Genomic DNA, 19,053 nt, shown 5'->3' with positions numbered 1-19,053 from the left:
TGCCAAGGTTGAGGGTGTGCGCCCATGACACAGCCTCAGGAGGTCTTGACGACATGTGCCCAGGGTGGTCAGATCACAGCCTGGTTTTATGTATTTTAGAAAAACATGAGACATCAATCAACATATGTAAGATGAACATTGGTTCGGTCCAGAAAGGAGGGACCACTCAAAGTGAGGAGGGGGCTTCCAAGTCTTAGGTAGGTAACAGACAAATAGTTACAAGCTTTCACATCACCTACCAGGCCTGCCCTGCTCACCAAAAACTTCATATACTTGGTCATCATTTCCTACATTCTCACACAGAAGAGAGCACTCAAAAAAATAGTTTTGAGAATCATTTGCTAATGATTTAATACTATTATAAGGGAATAAAAGACTTTTCTTTTAAATGAGTGCTTAAAGACGATTGGAAGCCCTCCTGAAGTTTAGGGGTGAATGGTTTATTATTTTTTATATTTGGGGGCAAGGGCTTTCCAGTGAAGACTGGAAAAACAGCTAGACCAATTCTAAAAGTTGTAACACTGGGTGGATGCTGAAGAAGCACATAGTGTTAGGAAGGTGTGGGTCAGATACGGCTTTAGAGAATGTAGCAACTGAAAGCCCAGATGGGAAGCTCCGTAGGCAGCTGGATAAGCTAATATTTCTAAATAATATGTTCAGATATCCGGACTGAATACAATCGCAACCTTCCCCACGAGCCAGCAGTGAGCTCTGAAGTTACAGAAGTGTGATGAATTGCGGTCAGTATGGGTTCTACCTTCAATTTGGAGTCAGTCAGTGACCTTAAAATACCTGCCCAGCTGAATTTTCTTAGAGCGCTTCATATCCTGTGGGCACTTTTACTCCCAATTCCAGATGATGGCTTTTAGTCTGTGGGGCCGCTTTAAGAGGCAGAAACCTGATCGGAACTGCTAAAAGGCTGTGAAGGTACTGCTGTGTGGACAGGCAGGGCGCGATGCTCAAGGCTTTCCAATGCTCCTGCAATGGATCCTCCCTACCCAGCCCACAACCTGGCAACCCAGCGGCCAGCTGTTCTCTGCAGCTTTCTACTATCATGGACGCAGGAAACGGCGGTGGGTAGCTTCTGGTTTCTGACTGGGGGAGTAGAAAGTGATGCTGCAGGGATCAAAAGCAGAGAAGCTTTTAAGCCATTTGAGAAACTGCATCTGAAGGCGAGTGGATTTTAGCAGTAGCAGCAGCAGACCCCAGAAAAATTCGAAGAAGCATTAGTTCGTGCACTGTTAATGCTGTTGTCTCATGAATGCTTTCCTAATGAAGGATGAAGGCAGGCGGCTGTTTGCCAAAGGTGTTGAGTGGCAGGGGGAGGAAGGGAAGGAAGCTGTGCAGTGTGTACTGCTTGCTTATCAGGAATCATGTCATTTCCTGTGTAAGGGGGCTGTGTGGTCTCCAGGGGCACTGGGAAGCCTTGGATGGCACCATTTCAACTTCTTCTTGCTCATCATTTGAGGAGCTCTCATTAGTGAATGCTAGCTTTGTTCATTTCATCCTACATTTATTGTGTTCATACTGTGTTCTGAGCTCCGTGTTTAATCTTGGCAGTCTCATAAAGAGGAGTAAGGACACTTTTGTCTTGAAAATGCTCATGGTCTCACATGGGCTTGGGATCAGGGCTGCTGGAAAACCCACTAAGCACTCTAAGCAGCACATGGGAAACCAGAAAAGCAGAGGAACAAAGTTTTGGGGTTTTTGGGAGAGGGGGGTGAAGAATGACATATTTTATTCCAAAAGCATAAAATCTTTAATAGTGGAAACTATGAATGATACTGTTTAATTTTCAGGAGACCAAAATATTTTAAGATTTATAGGTTTTAATCTGGCCCTAGAGTGAGGGCAGAAAATATGTACACAAACAACTCTAATACAAGACTGAATGTGATGTATACCGTAAGAGCACCAAAGTACCAATGAATTGGGAGACAGAAGAACCACAATGTCTTTATAAAGTGGTATTTGAAGTGAACTTTGATGAATAGATAGGCAGGGTTGGAGTGCAGGATCACTAAATCCGTTCAAACCTTCTCACATGGATTTTTTATGGTGTGGGGGTGGGTGGGATGGGCAAGGGTTCTCCATGTAAAGGGACTATCTCGGGAACAGACAGTCACGGTGGGAGGACTAAGCTTTCCAGTGTGCCTGGAGAAAAAGACACATGTGAGGTCATGGCTCTCAGGGCCTAGGCTAGTCTAGTTTGGCTGTAGCGGGAAGCGTTCCTTGCTCTGCTCAGACCCAGGCACTGCTTCAAACCAGAAAGTCTGGAGAGTAGGTTCCTCCCTCCCCTAATGGGGCAATTTGCCCAAGGACAAAGTCCAGGCTTGCTCCTCTGTATCAGACCCTGCTCTGGGTAGAGGGAAACCACCGTATGCTTTCTTGTTTGATGTGCTGAGTGCTCAGCTGAGCTGTCTGCGCCCCTACACTGCTTCTGTGTACTTAGAGTCAACCTTTAGAGGATGATATGTGAACATTCTGCATGGAGCTTCCTCTGTAAAGTACAATGAGTTTGTGACTGACCAGCACTACAGACATTCCCTTTTGTTTGTGAACTGCATGGCCAATGTGTTTGGCCTCATTAAGAATGAACTGGGCAAGCTGGGCATGGTAGCAACTCAGGAGGCTGAGGTGGGAGGCTCACTTAGCCCAGGAGTTTGAGTCTAGCCTGGGCAACATAGTGAGACCCTGTCTCTAAAAAATATAATAATATAAAATTTTGAAATAAGAATGAACTGGCCAAATAGGAAAGTTTTCAAGGACATCAACTGGTCTTTTCTTGCACAGAGGAGATTCGCAGGGTGAAAACACTCTGAGGCTTCTTTCCACTAAGGGGCACAGACCTGAGTTAAGTGTGGCCTGGCCCTCAGCACTTCCCAATGCCCTTGATGCATCCTGGTGCTGACCTGTGCCCGCCCCGCACTCCCGCTGTGCAGCGCCTTCTACCCTACAGGAGCCTGCTCCTGAATAATCCCTGTTTTTTTCTCTCTGTGCTCTTACGAGTCACCGAAACTTGCATGTGAATTTTATTCACAGGGTTTTGATGGCTTCTTTCTATCCAAATTTATTTCCTCCTTGACCTCATTCCTTCTGTCTTGTTTCCATCATGAGTGAAAGCCATATTATTTACATAGGGAAATGTATAGCGGGTAGAAGGATACAGTTCTAGGAGTCACAGGACCAGTGAAAAAAGTTCTGTGTAGATACACACACATATGTATAAACATAACAAACTTAACAGCAGCTTAAAGATGAAGATTAATAGTGCTAACCGTTTAAGGAGCTCAAAGATAAAACATTTGCAAATTTAAAGCATACTTACACGTGTATTCCTCCTGAGGACTTGGAAACACAGTTTTGCAAAATAACTCTGGCTGCCAGTTATCACAGGAAGAGAGGTGTTAGGTGTTGAAAACTGTTAACTGTTCATGGACCGGTATAAATTGAGTCATAGGGATGAGGTGTTTTTATGTTTGCTATATTTCCTATTTCCACTGCTCTCCTGAATAAGTACATTTACTCTGGGTGAATTTTTGAAATACTTTTGAAATTATTCAACACATTGTTATGTGTATATGCAAAGACTAGGGAAAAGAAGCTTAGATTGGTAGCAAAAAGCCAACTGTGACTTTGAGCAAATTATTTGACCTCTCTCAATATATCTTTTCTTATTTTAAAGTCAGGAGGTTGAACTAGATCATTTCTAAGCATTCTTTCATTGTTGCAATCCACGAATAATGGAACACTGCAGAGAATAGTAAACACTGGGTCAGGATCCAGTATTGGCTCGAATCCTTAAAACTGTGTGATCTGAATACAGTAATTTCTTCTTCTTGGGCCTTACTTTCTTCATCTGAAAAATTACAGGATTGGCCTCTATCTTCCTTATTGTCTTTTCAAACTCTCATGTTTTGTAGTTTTCTTCAGTTAGGGTAGAAATCTCATCCTTCTCTTCTTAACATTTACTCCTGTGTTCCAGGGAGAGAGGAGGGAGTTGGGAGAGGCTTGATACAATCTTTAATTTTCTCTGTCTCTCTCTTTGTTTTAACTCTCTTTCTCCTTCCCCCTCCCCACCTTCTCCTCCATTGTTTTTTCTAGAACCCTGAGAAAGTTTCCGCACAGTCTATGTGGCAGTTGCAGCTGTTCCTAGAATGAGTCCTGAAACCTAGATCTGAGTTGGGGTAGAAAGTCTGTCATTTCCTTGCTTGTCTGAGGGCAGCCTACTGTAAGCCCTCTGGCTTGGAGGTGACTAGGCTCTCCAGGAGATCAACACTTCGAGCCCTGCATGTTTAAGGAATAGTTTTGACTTAGAGTGATAGAGAACGCCTAAAGAGACCATGGCTAAAAACAGACGTTTCTGGGTGTGGTGGCTAATGCCTGTACTCTCAATACTTTAGGGAGCTGAGGCAGGCAGATTGCTTGACCCCAGGAGCTCAAGATCAGCCTGGACAACGTAGTGAGACCCCATCTCTACAAAAAATACACAAATTAGCTGAGCATGGTAGTGCGCACCTGTAATCCCAGCTACTCAGGAGGCTAAGGTGGGAGGATCACATGATCCTGAGGGTTGAGGCCACAGTGAGCTGAGATTGTGCCATTGCATTCCAACCTCAGTAGAGAGTGAGAACCTGGTCAGAAATAAAGAAGAAAAAAAGAAAAGAAAAGAAAAGGAAAAAAAGAAAAAAAAAGAAAAGAAAAGAAAAGAAGAGAGGGAGGGAGGGAGGGAGGGAGGGAAGGGGCTAAAAACAGTTAAATATTATAAAGCAAGCATCAGTCCAGAAATCCAGCAATAGTCCCTCCTGGAATCCACCGGCTTGACTCAGCAGATTTTGGCCCTTCTCTTTTAGGGTTGCCAGATGAAAATACAGGATGCCCAGTTAATGTGAATTGCAGAAAATAACAATAATTTATTATTAGATAATACGTAATTTTTTAGCATAAATATGTCCTTTGCCATGCTTAGTTTGGGGCATACTTATGCTAAAAAGTATTTGTTCTTTATCTGAAATTCAGAATTAGGCATTTTGTATTTTTATTTACTAAATCTGGCTACCCTATTCTCTTCTTAATATTCTTAATCTCTCCCAGCGTTGCCCTCCTTCCCTGCTCCTTGGATCGAGTTGTAAGGAGAACATGCCCACTGTCTCGATGGCTGCAGTGTGTGGCCACCACAGGTGGTGATGAAGATATGGGTTTCCACCCATGCTGTAGATGGAATGTTTGTGTCCTCCCGAAATTCCTATGTTGAAGCTTAACCACCAATGTGATGGTATTTGGAGATGGGCCTTTGGTAGGTAATTAGGGTTACATTAAGTCACGGGGCGGGGCCCTCATGATGGATCTGGTAAGGAGAGCATGCGGTCTCTCTCTTTCCACCAGGTGAGGATGCAAAGAGAAAGTGGCTGCCTGCAAACCAGGAGGAGAGCCCTCACCAGGAACCAATCTAGCTGACACTTTGAACTTGGACTCCAAACCTCCAGTATTGTACAAAATAAATACGTGTTTTCAATGTCAGTTAGTCTACATTATTTTGTTTCGAGTAATATGACCTGAAAATACATTTTCCCCTCACCCCACCTGAGCAATATCTAAGTTACTTAAGGAACCTAGGGCACATCAAAGGAGAAATGTCCCATTCACAAGGCACAGCCATGCCCAGGAGAAGCAGCCCGGCACAGAAGGGAGCACACGGGCTCGGGGCTCTGACGCTCATTCTTCCTTGACCCTGGGCAAGTCACTGAGGGGAGCCTTAGCTGACCTGTTTGTAGTGGGCTTAGTAGTGCTTGCCCTGCCTCCTGTGGAGGGCTGCAGAGACCAGATGTCAAAGCACTTTAACCGTAGGGTTTATTTGAACAAGGAAGGAAATGTGCACATGCTCCAGGATGTCTGTGTATCCAAAGACACACATACACACACAGTCACTCACACACTCACACTGTCTCTCACACACACACTCACATTCTCACAGACACACACAGTCACACACTCACACTCTCACACACATTTGCACATTCACATTCACACACACATTCATACATTCACTCATATACACACACTCACACACTCATACTCTCACACCCACACACTCACACCCACACACACTCACGCACCCACACACTCACACAATGCTTTCTCACACTCACACATTCACACCCTCACCCACACACACCCACACACTCACACAATGCTTTCTCACACACACACACACTCTCACACACCCACTCACACACTCATGCACACACATACATGCACTCACACACACATGCTCTCTCATGCACATGCTCACACACTCACACTCTCACACACAGTCACACACACCCACATACACATGCTCACACACACACATGCGTGCACACACACACTCCATGACACACCAAACCTGGCTGCATGTTCTCAAAAATGTGCTGCTAGGCACCATTCCCAGTTCTAGACCCAGACCAGCCAGTTTACCCTTAACTTCATAAAAGTTCTCTATCTACTACTGACAGGCTTATCCCAGATCTAATTTTACGTATTTCCTAGGAGCTGGATAGCAGACTTTTAACCTCACCCCTCAAGCTGCAATGGGAATCCTTGACCTCAGCCTCACAAGGATAATTTCAAGGACAAGCAAGATTGTCCTTCAGGGCACGCCTCAGAGGAAGGGCATGGTGTGAGTGCCGGACATTGTCATGATTGTTCATTTACCTTCCAGGGTCCCTCACTGATGTCTTCCTCGTGTCTTTCTCATCTCATAAAGCAGGTTGCATCCTAAGAGTTGTGTATGGCTCAAGGTCATGCAAGGTTGGATGCCTCAGCTGGATTTAAACAAAGAACCATTGAGATCCTAATCTATGGCTCAGCCCACGGAACCACAGTGACCTCTGGTCTCAGTAGTACCTGGAGGCCCAGCCCGGGTGGAGGAAATAATGCATCTTTTCTCTGGGTGGCGTGGAAACCTCTTATGCAGCTGCCTCCTCCCGCAGAAACCCGGTGGAATCTAGCTTTCTTATGCTTCTCAGCATCTCACGCCTGCCCAGGATAGCCTGCTCCTTGCAGAGCAGGTGTTGGCTGTGGAGACACTCAGTCTGGCCGGGGGAGAGTCAGAGGACACAAATCTACTTGGGAGATTTGGAAGTGATTGACAGGCTCCAAGCTGAGCTTTCCAGACAAATTTAAATGTTCCTATTCTGTAAAACTTTGAATTCAATTTGTTTGCATATGAGGCATCTAAAACAGAAATGCCAAGACAGAACAAAAAAAGTGGAAAAATTCCTTCTGAGTTGGGGATGACCCTGGCCACCGGACTGGTGGACTGTAATTGTTTTCCTGGATTCCCTGCTCTGCTTTGGACTGCAGTGCTCTGTCTTCTGCAAACGTCATTCCCAGGATCCCTGGACTCCTGCTCCTGGCTGGGCTCAGCCCAAGGGAGTCAGTAAGAATCAACCGCACGGCTAGGGGAAGGGAGATGCCAGGGAGTCTCTCCATCTCACTCTGGCCTGGTCAGGGCCCCTAACACTGAACCTTTGTGGGTGGATGGCCCCTCCCTCCATACTTCCAATTCCCACCAGGCAGCCTGGGATTCGGGTTTGGGTAACATTCTCTTTCCAAGCCCAGGGTGGGTAGAAACTTCTTCCTGTTACGTCTCTCTGGTTTGCCTCACTAATCCTATTTGACTTTTCAGCTCCTTCAACATCTTTGTGGCCAGTTCCCCACATTATAGTCCCCTCTATTGAAGTCCTAGGCTGGGCACAGTTTTCCTGTCTGATCTGTGCGTGGAATCGCTGAGGGTCTGTGATACAAGCGAGGAGCCCGTGGACCTGCCCGTGTGAGCTGCGTTAGAGGTGGGACGGGGACCAGCTCCCCCAGAGTAATTGAAAGACTCAGTGGCTGTCCTTCCTTGTTGGGCAGGGGCACTTGAAATCTGAGGGTCGCAGTGGGCCACACTTTAATGGTAAGGAGAACCCCAGAAAATAAGCTGAAATTGCCAGTTGGTGCAGAGAAATGGTTCAAATCCTCTAACTCCGCCAGAAAGCCCCTTCTTTGATGAAAATCAAAGAAATTAAAATCTTTTTTTTTTAAAAAAGAAAGAAATGGAATAAAAGACAAAAAGAGAACCTCAGGTGTCAAGATATTAAGGGAACAGGGAGCTGTCATTTCTACTTTATCATCTTTGCCTCTTTAGACCTGCAGGAGAAGCCCTGGCTGGGAAGTGACTTCTTTCAAAGAGAAGCAGGGACCCCTCATCCCTTACCCAGAAGGACTGGACCCTGATGGAGACACCAGTGGCTCAACCCAAGCATCTTGTGATCATGACTCCCTGGGGCATGTCTAGGAGTCTGTTGCTCACCATAACCAGGCTCCAGCTCCTGGCAATGTGCGTTTATGCCACACCACCACCAGCCTGTCCATGTGAGACTCAAGCCCCGCTTCTGCTCCTCCATGGCTCAAACCAGCCTGCTCAAAGGGCACACTGAGGTCAGCAGGGCCTGCAGAGCCCTGGAGGGCAATCCCTGACAATGGGCCCTGAGTCATCATGCATTATTCATAGGCCCCTGAGCCTGTGCCAACTGCCACCCTGCGCAGCTCAGAGGAAGATTCAGCTCCAGAGACATGGGCATTCCTAAGGAATATTTCATGCAGGAAATTGTTCCTTTAACTTTATTATTGTCATAAAACACACATCACATAACGTTTGCCATTTTATTTTATTTTATTTGAGACGGAGTCTGGCTCTGTTGTCAGGCTGTAGTGCAGTGACATGGTCTTGGCTCACTGCAACCTCCATCTCCTGGGTTCAAACAATTCTCTTGCCTCAGTCTCCCGAGTAGCTGGGACTACAGGTGCCCGCCACCATGCCCAGCTAATTTTTGCATTTTTAGTAGAGATGGGGCTTCATCATGTTGGCCAGGATGATCTCGATCTCTTGACCTCGTGATCTTCTTGCCTCGGCCTCCCAAAGTGCTGGGTTTACAGCTCATTTTAACCATTTAAAATGTACAGTTCAGTGGCATTTAGTCCATTCACATGGTTGTGCGAGCATCACCACCACCATCCATCTCCAGAACTCTTTCATCTTTCCAAACTGAAACCGTGTCCATTAAACACTCACTCCCATTGCCCCCTCCCTCCAGCCCCTGACAACCACCATTTGACTTCCTGTCTCTGAATCTGACTCCTATAAGTACCTCATATAAGTGGAATCAGACAGTATTTGTCCTGTGTCTGACTTAGTTCACTGAGCAAATGTCCTCAAGTTTCATCCATGTTACAGCATGTGTCAGAATTTCCTTCCTTTTTCAGTCTGAATAGTGTTCTGTGGTGTGTAGCCTACATTTCATTATCTCTCCATCCACCGATGGACATTGGGGTTGCTTCTATTTTGGGGGCTCTTGTGAAGAATGTTGCTATGAACATGGGTGTGCAGGTGTCTCTTAGAGTTCCTGCTTTCAATTCTTTTAGGTGTATTTTCAGAAGTGGACTTGCTGGATCCGACGGTAATTCTAGGTTGTACTTTCTGAGGAGCCTGTGCACCGTTTTCCACAGCAGCTGTACAATTTTACCCTCCCACCCACAGTGCACGAGGGTTCCAGTGTCTCCACATTCTCACCAACACTCGTTATTTTCTCTTCTTCTAGGAAAAAATATTAGCTACCCTAATGGGTATAAAGTGTCTTTTAACTTTTTAGTTTAATGTTTAAAAAATTATTCTATATATGGGATACAAATTTCACATTGCATAAGAAGGTACACAATAAAATCTGAATATTTCTGTCTCTTGACCTCAGTTTCCCAGCAACCAGTCACCACCCTCAGAGCTGCTTCCTGAGATGGTCCATGCCTAGACGAGCTTATATATGTGTATACATATTTTAAAAAACAAACAGGAACATTATTTTATGCATTGCTTTTTAAAAAATGAAACATGCAATTTTTCACTAAATATCATTCTCCGTAACTGTATCTAGAGATAACAAGATATTTAAATCCCCATAGGATACTGATAGCCATAATTAAGAGATCTCATCCTTCCAGCCTAATATGGAAACCTTGGACTTCAGAAAGATAATACATATATATATATACATATATACATATATACACATACACGTGTGTATATATATACACACACACATTGTGTGAATATACTGTGTGTATATATATACACACACTGTGTGAATATACTGTGTGTGTATATATACACACACTGTGTGAATATACTGTGTGTGTATATACACACACACACACACACACAGTATATTCACACCACTCCCAGCAGGGACTGGAGCAGCAGCCTGTCATCAAACACATAAAGATTTCTGTGGAGAAAAATAAGAGTGAATTGCACTAAGTGGGATGTAGAGCCATACATTCGTTGCAGTCTGGTTTAGCCACCAAACGAGTTTAGAAAGCTTTCAGTTTTTAGAGGTTTTTGGATTTCAGAATTGCAGGTAAGATTATAGGCTTTTATTAATAATATTTAGGACTTGTCAGGCCTTGGACTGGGAGTTTTTCTCATCTTATTTTTGATACTCATAATAACCTTATGAGATTGAAATTTTACAGAGGGGAAACGGAAGCTCAGAGGCAGAAAGGCATTTGCCCAAGTGTGTCCTAAGCTAGGATTTGGAACCAGGTCTGCCCGTTCCTAAGTCTGGGCTCTTTCTGCTGTATCCCAGGAGACCATATGCTGTTGTCCACTGTGATTATCAACAGTGCCCCTTCATGCTCAAAGGAACTGGATCTCAGAATATGGGTCACATAGTCACAATAGCCGTACCATGCTATGCCTTCGTGACGGGGCTGCCTAGATAGTTGAGGCCTGGCCCTTGATTCTCATAGACGGCATTAGGTTTAAGGACAGCCTTCACACTTTGCTGGACTTCATTCTATAGGTAGACAGGACTTCCTGCTGTATTAAAAGGGGTGTGACAGCCACATAAACTTGTCCTCTTCCAGGAAGACTTCCTTGACTTCCACGACTGCCAGATCTCATGGTCCCTGCTGCGTTGCTTACCTCTTAACTTTGTGGAATTTTTTCTTTCTGTTTTGTCTTTTAAAAACTGTGGTAACATGCATATGACATAAAGTGAACCATCTTAGCCCCTTTTTTTTTTTGAGACGGAGTCTCGCTCTGTCTCCCAGGCTGGAGTGTGGTGGTGTGATCTCGGCTCACTGCAAGCTCCGCCTCCCAGGTTCACACCATTCTCCTGCCTCAGCCTCCCAAGTAGCTGGGACTACAGGCGCCCGCCATCACGCCCGGCTACTCTTTGTATTTTTAGTAGAGACGGGCTTTCACCATGTTGGTCAGGCTGGTCTCAAACTGCTGACCTCATGATCTGCCCATCTCAGCCTCCCAAAGTGTTGAGATTACAGGCATGAGCCACCGCACCTGGCCCATCTTAGCCATTTTTCAGTGTACAGTTGTGTAGTTTTCTCTTTAGAGACGGGGTCTCACTCTGTGGGCCAGGCTGCAGTGTCCTGGCATGAGCATCGCTCACTATAGCCTTAGCCTCCTGAGCTCAAGCCATCCTCCCACCTCAGCCTGGTGAGTTGCTGGGACTGCAGGCATGCCCCCCACACTGGCGGTTCTGTAGTATAAGCACGTTCACATTCTTGTGTTAACATCACCACCATTCATCTGCAGAAAACTTGTTGCAAAACTGAAACTTTGTACCAATTAAATACCAACTCCTCACTCCCTTCTCTTCCCAGCCCCAGGCAGCCACCATTCTGCTTTGCCTCTATGACTTCGACTACTCTATCAGTATTTGTCCTTTTGCGTCTGGCTTATCTCACTGAGCATCATGTTCTCAAGGTCCATCCATGTTGTAGTGGGTGTCAAAATTTCCTTCCTTTTTAAGGTGTTCTTCCTTATTCGCTTGTATGTTAATGCTCTGAGGGCGAGGACATCCTTGTGGGTTTTTGAGTCTCACACAGGATGGCAGTGTATTTGGCTGCTCACTCAGTGTTAATGAGTGGATGATGATTTGACATTTTTTAGGACTTCTAGTTGCCCTGGGAGTGAGGCAAGAGAACTGCAAGTTGAAAGAAGCCCCCAGTCAGTCCACAGCCTGGTCTTTTGTGGCATTAATACTTTCAACCACACTTACCCTTTGGTTTGTGGGATAGATTAATAGTTGGCTTATTACACATAATTAAAAAGCAGGTGTTACATAATGGTGTCTCAGTTCAGCAGCAATGCTGCCCTTCCCCTTCAACCAGAGGTGTAAGTGTACATGTGAGTGTGAGTGTGTGAGTGTGATTGTGATTGTGTGAGTGTATGTGATTGTGTGTGATTGTATGAGTGTGAATGTGATTGTGTGTGTGATTGTGTGTGCATGTGTGTGAGTGTGAGTGTGTGTGAGGGAATCACCTTGCAGTGGCAAGCTGGAATGCAGACCACGGATAATTTCTCTTCCATTTACCTTAATAGAAGCATCTTCCGTCTTACCTTCCATTGCCTTGATAGAAGCGTCAGTTTAGACAAATTATAGATACATTACTTCCAAGTTTGAGACCCTAACTGATCTTCTAGAAGTGGTTCTAGAAGGAAAAAAGAAAAAATCTTGAGTTTCTTCTCTCTTTTTATGTGAAGAGTGTTCTCTTCAAAGGAGAATGGGAAAGAAGGCTCTGGATTTGGGCGCATGAACTCTTTTCTCACTTAAGGCCAAGAGACTCTCCATAGCCATGGTTAATGTTGGCCAGGTTCTCCTGCAGGCAGCCGCTATCTCCCGGGCTTTATAGCCAACGCCAAAGCTAGGGCTTTACCTCCCTGTTTTACATTACGGAACCAGGGGAGCAGAGAGCCCAAACGACACGCATGTGGTCACATAGCCCATTCAAGTAGGGCTGCTCTGGCTGTATCGATGAGGTGTGTTTAACCTCTAGTGAGGGGTTATGCCTCGGAGGCATGGAGGTGTGCTTGGCTCCAACTCCACCTGCATCTAAGTGGCTGAGTTTGCTGCATACTATATGCTGAAGCCAGGCCCGTGCCCTGACTCTCCCATCTTCAGACAGCAGCCTGGGTCTGGCCTCGGCCTGCTTTGCTGTCCCACTAAGAGAAACCTGCGAGGTGGCCCAGCATCCTCCAACTGTGGAGTTCCAAGCCTCACATGGCCTTGTGGCCCAAGAGCTCATTCTGATGCTGGGCTTTGGTCTGAGGTCAGCCTGGAGTTCTAGCTGGGCCTGGTGACCCTGAACCTGTCCCCACTCAACACTGCTCCAGCTGCTTAGAGGCCGCGGCTTTAAGGAACCGTGGAACCAGGAACACACACTGCCCTTTCCAGAAGCATCCCTATGCGAATGGGAAGCACATCGCCTGCGGTGGAGGAGGGGAAGATGAGAGAGGGCATCCAGGTTCATCATCTGGGTACAGGTCTCTTCTGCTACCTAAGCTCTTGTGAGTGCCTGAAAACCACTAGGAAGCCCATGGAGTTTAAACAAACAAAGAAACAAACACGGAGCTAGGGCACTGCCCCTCTAGGATGCCATGTTCCAAAATGTTCATGGTGCCCCTGTAATGGCGTGACATGGCCGGTCTAGTGGCAATGCATTTGGTGAGCTCTTGGTGGTAATGCATTTGGGGCCTTATCAATCAATCCAAACCAACAAAGATACAGTCAGAGATGGGCACAGGATTCGAGCTAGAAGTGTTCTAGATGTTGAGCAGGGGGAGTCTGTGTAAGTTCCAACATTTCCCAAGGTGGTGGGAAGCAGCCCTGCCTGCCTGGATGGGCTCCTGGGATGCAGCCTGCGGAAGCGGCGGGTGGGTCAGGAGACATCTGGCTGTCAGGCCCGGAGCTAGCGCACACATGGAATAGCCCTGGGCCTGCTCACTGGCCAGCCTCAGGGAAGGGGAAGAAGCCACAGAGGGCGTTGGCGGGTGAGGCCACCACGTGCAGACTGGCTTGCAATAGGTCTCCACCTGTCACTGTGAGGGCAGGGCGTCCGACAAAAGCCAGAATCTTCAGCCAGAATCTGAGTTCCTTTTGAGTCTTGTACAGCACAAAATGGATCCAAGGTAAGCAGACGGTCTGGATTTACTCCCTCAGTTGATATATTTTAAACTCTAGAGCACATTGACATTTTTAACCACATGCTGACTTACTGTTTGCGTGCGGAGCTCTGTGCTCTCCTAGTGCCTCATCACAGTGAGAGGTCATCCGAGGCGGGGCCCATTTGTGCAATCCCGAAGATGGACTGTGGGAGAAAAGACTTGAACCCTTGTGTAGCTGTTGTGGTACCTGCTCCGAGAAGTCCCCCAGCATGCCTGAACATGTCCTCGGCTGCCAGTCCAGTGGGTCTCGCCCGCACCCCAGGCTGTCTGTCATCTGGCCAGGCTCTGAGCCAAGGGCCATGGGGCTGGGGAAGGCTCTGGCGGTGGGGGTGAGGGCCAGGTCTGGCCTGGCCAGGGCAAGCCCACACAGGAGGCAGCCCTGTGTCCAGGAGCCTGCAGGTCTCCAGCACTGGCTTGCCCGGTGCTTCCTGCGTGGTTTGTATCACAGTCTCGGCAGCTGTCATGTTGGCTGTGACCTTCACAGTTGGTGAAAAGGGGCCACTTCTAGGCAATGTGATCGGGAGGAGCAGCCCCTCTGTTCCCGTCCTCCCCGCTGCCTGGGGAAGTATCCACCTGCCTCACGTGCTGAGGGGGCCCACCACTAGCTACTTGGCATTTTTAAAAATTTAATTAATGTATTTTATTTAATTTTTAATTTTTTGAATTTATGTTATTTTACTTTATTAATTTAATTCAATTTAATTTTAGAGATAGGGTCTTGCTCTGTCACCCAGGCTGGAGTGCAGTGATACAGTCTTACCTCACTGCAGCCTCGAACTCCTGGGCTCAAGCGATCCTCCTGCTTCAGTCTCCTGAGTAGCTGAAACATTCAGGCCCTTGCCACCATACCCAGATAATTTTTAAAATTTATTTTATTTTTCATAGAGATGAAGTCTTGCTGTGTTGCCTAGGCTGGTCTTGAACTTGTGGTCTTAAGCAATCCTCTTGCCTCAGCCTCCCAAAGTGCTGGGGTTACAGGTGTGAGCCACCACATTGTTCTGTTTATTTTATTGTTATTTTGAACCTCAGTGGCCTGACGCACGCTGTTAGAGAATTTGGCTCTCTCCCTCCCTGTGGAGGCCCGAGATTGGCCCCCTGGGTTCTGGCCTCACTGCTCTGGCCTCCAGGTGTCGTTTGGCCATGCCGCCCACAGCACGCACGTGTCCCCTGATATTTTGATTCTCAGCGGGGCTTCAGGAGCCTCCTTCTCCCAGCTGTATCTGACTTGAAGAGGATTCAGGTGAAAGGAAAAGATGCAGGGCACTGTGCAGAGGACCTGGCAGAGGACGGTGGAGGAGGGAGACATTTCTGGGCAGGAAAACACCAGTCGTGCCTCCCAGCAGCTCTCAGTCCTAGAGAGGCGTGATCCTTATAATTCAAGGCAGGCTCTAGGCCTGGGCAGAAGGTTCTCAGGGGAACCCTTTTCTCTCCCTCATTGCAATTTAGGCTGTTCTTCCACAGAACACACCTGAGTCAGAGTAGGCCAGGTGAGAAGCAGAGCGAAGGGTAATTCTAGGAAGAGGAAGCAGCACCTGCAAACCGCGGCACCTGGAGGGAGACGCGGGTGCCATGGGAACCTAGTGCACTTGGAGAAGTGTGTGAACTTGAATGTGGCACAGTAGAAACAGGGAGACAGTGAAGCTGGGGGAAAGGGAGAAGAACATTGAGGTTTCACTGTGCACTCTGTGAGGCATTGTGAAATTTTTATCTCATATACAGAACAATTTAAAAAATTAAACTCAAAAAGCACAATTTTTCACTGACTTCTTGCGGGTATTTCTAACCTGGAAACAGGTGGACACAGAGATTGTCCTAGTGACTCTCGGTCAGCCTCCACTCATGGGCATGGGTGCTGACGGTTTCAGCCCCCTGGTGTCTTAGCACCCAATGACAGTGCTCCTTGACCCCTTCTCAATTCCAATTAATCACCACGTCCTGCTGGTGGTACCTCTTAAACATTCAACACATCCATTTCTCTCTATCACCCCCCAATCCAGGAGGCAGTAAACTGTAGCTCTTAGGCCTGATCTGGCTGCTGACTGTTTTGAAAATAAACTTGGAACTCAGTCACACCCATTCATTTCTATACCAGGAATGGCTGCTTTCTTTCTATAAAGGCAGAGCTGAATATGCCCCAGATATTTACTATGTGGCTCTTTACAGAAAACATTTGTCTACTCCTGCCCTGATGAGCATCTTCCTACTGATGTCCCTGCCTCCAGCTTGTTCTCCTCCAATCCATTTCCCACACTCTAGCCTTTGTAAAGGAAAAATCTGAGTATGGTACCTGGCCTCTGGCTTCTTGATGGATTCTGAGCACCTTCTCATGGTTTGCAGGCTTCCTCCACTTGGCTCCAGTGCTCCTTATGCCACCGTGCCATGTTTAACTTCATGCAGCTGCCAAGTGCAGTGAGTTCCCAGGGCACCTGTGTCTCCCTGCTGGGATAGGCATTTGTGTGTGCTGCTGCTTCTTCCTGGAATTACCTTGCTCTCCGCTCCTTACCTGACCTCTGACTCATTCTACAGTTCTCAGGAAAGCCTCTTGACTTTCCAGGCCTGGGCTAGGAGGCTTTTCTATGTGCCTCCATGGCTCTAGATTCTTCTTTCATTACAGGACGTATCGGGTTACATTAAAAACTTCCCTCCCTCCCTCCCTCCCTCCCTCCCTCCCTTCCTTCCTTCCTTCCTTCCTTCCTTCCTTCCTTCCTTCCTTCCTTCCTTCCTTCCTTCCTTTATTCCATCCTCTCTTCCTTTCTCTTCCTACTTCCTATATACTGTATTAGTCACTAATCTACGTGTTCTAGGCACAACAAACAGAACAACATTAAAATAATCCAAAGCTCCCTCCTGCTCTCAGAGGCCTACCTGCTGGCAGGAGAGATGGCAATTAAACAAGATTAGAAAGTCGGGTAGAGAGTATTAGAGAGGAAGATGTCCTGAGAAGAAGAAATAAATTAGGAAGAGGATATGAAGTGCTGGGGAGTGTTGACATTTTAGATGCGGTGGGGCTTGACAAAGCCTCCCTGAGAAGGTGTCTTCTGAGGAAGGGCTTGTGGGAAGAGAGGGAGTGAGTCATGTAGGTGTTTGGGGGAAGAGCATCTAGACAAAGGAAAGACAAATACAGTGCAAGGTTCTGAAGGCAGGAGCGCACTCGGCTGCTGTGTTTGAAAATGAGGGCGATGTGGCTGCAGGGGAGGGGAGGAAGGGGATGGATAAGAACTATGGGGTGGCCAGGTTCTATGGGGCTGTGGGAAGGACCTTGAACTTTACTCTGAGGAGCATGGGAGTCATTGCAGAGTACTGAGCAGAAGAGTGACATGACCTGGCTGGAGTCTTTCATAGAGTTCTTCTGGCTGTGATACTACTCTCTATTAGACAGCAAGCTCCTCGAGGACAGGCATTGTGTCTTACTGACCTTTATTCTCAGGACATAGCACATTTAGCTTGAAGAACACTTCGAAATATGTTTTTACAGGTGAATGATGAATGAGTGAATGAATGCATGAATGAGTGAATGAATGCATGAATGAATGCTGTCTCCCAACAGCCAGATCCTGGTTCCTAGGGGCTCTGGGAGTCTTCTCACTGTTGAAGGAAAACTCTGGTAGAAGATGCTGCCAACAGCCAAGTCCCTGGGGCTCTTAGCTGCTGCTTGGACATCACTGTGGCAGCGACACACATCCAAACCCATTTTCCTTCTTGCCACAGAGCAGGCTGCTTAATGGATCACTGTCACCTGGAGGGAGAATTTCAGGGGTGACCCTGCCCTGGGCTATCTTCTGCTTGATGATGTCCTAAAGAGTTGTTAACAAAATTGTAGATGAAGGTGAGAGGAATAGAGGATTTATTGATGGATGGACTCAGGATTTACAATTATATATAGGTTCAAGCCAAGAGGCCTTGTCAACATTTCACCTTAAAAACGTCTTTGGGTTGAACCTCATGCTTCTCCTTCCTTTACCACAGGTCATCAACTGTCTTCTCCATAGTTCATAGAACAAAAAACAACACAAAGTCCCATAAGAGCTAGCATTTCTTGTAAGGATATAATCCTCTGAATAGCTATGATAAGGAAAGCATAATTAACTCATTTTACAGATAATAAAACCAGAGCTTGGATAGTTAATACTTTGGCCAAGATCTCTGAGATAGGAAGTGGTGATACCCAGGACTGGAATCTAGATGCTGTGATGCCAGAGTCTTGAACCAATCCCTACGCCTACTGGCATTGGGGTTAACCAGAAAAATAAAAGTCTGGGTCCAATTGATTGAATTTTTTTTTAACTTTTAAAGTTCAGCGGTGTATGTGTCGGTAAACTCATGTTATAGGGGTTTAATGTACAAAGTATTTCATTACCCAGGCACTAAGCCTAGTACCCAGTAGTTATATTTTCTGCTCCCCTCCCTCCTTCCACCCTCCACCCTCTGTTAGGCCTTATTGTATGTTTTTCCCCTCTTTGTATCCATGTGTTCTCATCATTTGGCTCCCACTTATAAGTGAAAAGATACAGGATTTCCTTTTCTGTTCGTGTGTTAGTTTGCTAAGGATAATGACCTCCAGCTCTATCCATGTTCCTGCAAAGAACATGATCTCATTCTTTCATTCTTTTTTTCTGGCTGCTAGTATTCCTTTGTGTATACGCACATCATTTTCTTTATCCAGTCTTCCATTGATGGCATTTAGGTTGATTCCATGAATTTATGTGTTGAAGCATAGCATGAATGCCTAAAAATATAGAAATAAGAAGTAGATAGCTCAATGAGTTATCCAAAGCAAGTGCACCCAGTAACCAGTACCCATAAGTAACCAGTATCCAAAGCAAGTGCACCCATAACCAGTACCCACCAACCCTCTAGGAGTTCCCTCACGTTGTCATCCCAGGCCACTGCACTCTCTTCTCCAGTAGTAACGAATATTTTCACTTCTGAAGCTAGGATTTTAATATTAGTTTAAAATTTTAGTTAAATGAAATTGTTCAGCATGAACTCTTCTATGTCAAGATAATTTA

At 46.2% G+C, this 19,053-nt stretch overlaps 1 protein-coding gene and 1 non-coding gene across 2 annotated transcripts in view; one reads left to right on the top strand and one right to left on the bottom strand.

Annotated features, from left to right (window-relative positions):
• Positions 1-464: 464 nt before the first annotated feature.
• On the bottom strand, positions 465-524 carry LOC126931883 (U7 small nuclear RNA). The gene has a single exon (XR_007717992.1). It is a non-coding gene; the product is annotated as a U7 small nuclear RNA (small nuclear RNA).
• A 14,110-nt stretch (positions 525-14,634) lies between these two features.
• The window catches only part of MAGOHB (mago homolog B, exon junction complex subunit), a 1,022,454-nt gene continuing 1,018,035 nt past the window's right edge, over positions 14,635-19,053 (top strand). Inside the window, exon 1 of the mRNA XM_050748291.1 lies at positions 14,635-14,638. The gene's annotated coding sequence lies outside the window, so the exon portion shown is untranslated. The remainder of the gene's footprint in view (positions 14,639-19,053) is intronic.

The sequence above is a fragment of the Macaca thibetana genome, chromosome 11 (assembly GCF_024542745.1).
Source record: "Macaca thibetana thibetana isolate TM-01 chromosome 11, ASM2454274v1, whole genome shotgun sequence".
NCBI classification, from domain to species: domain Eukaryota; kingdom Metazoa; phylum Chordata; class Mammalia; order Primates; family Cercopithecidae; genus Macaca; species Macaca thibetana.
Note: the sequence above shows the minus strand (reverse complement) of the source record. Positions and strands in the feature narration are given on the sequence as shown.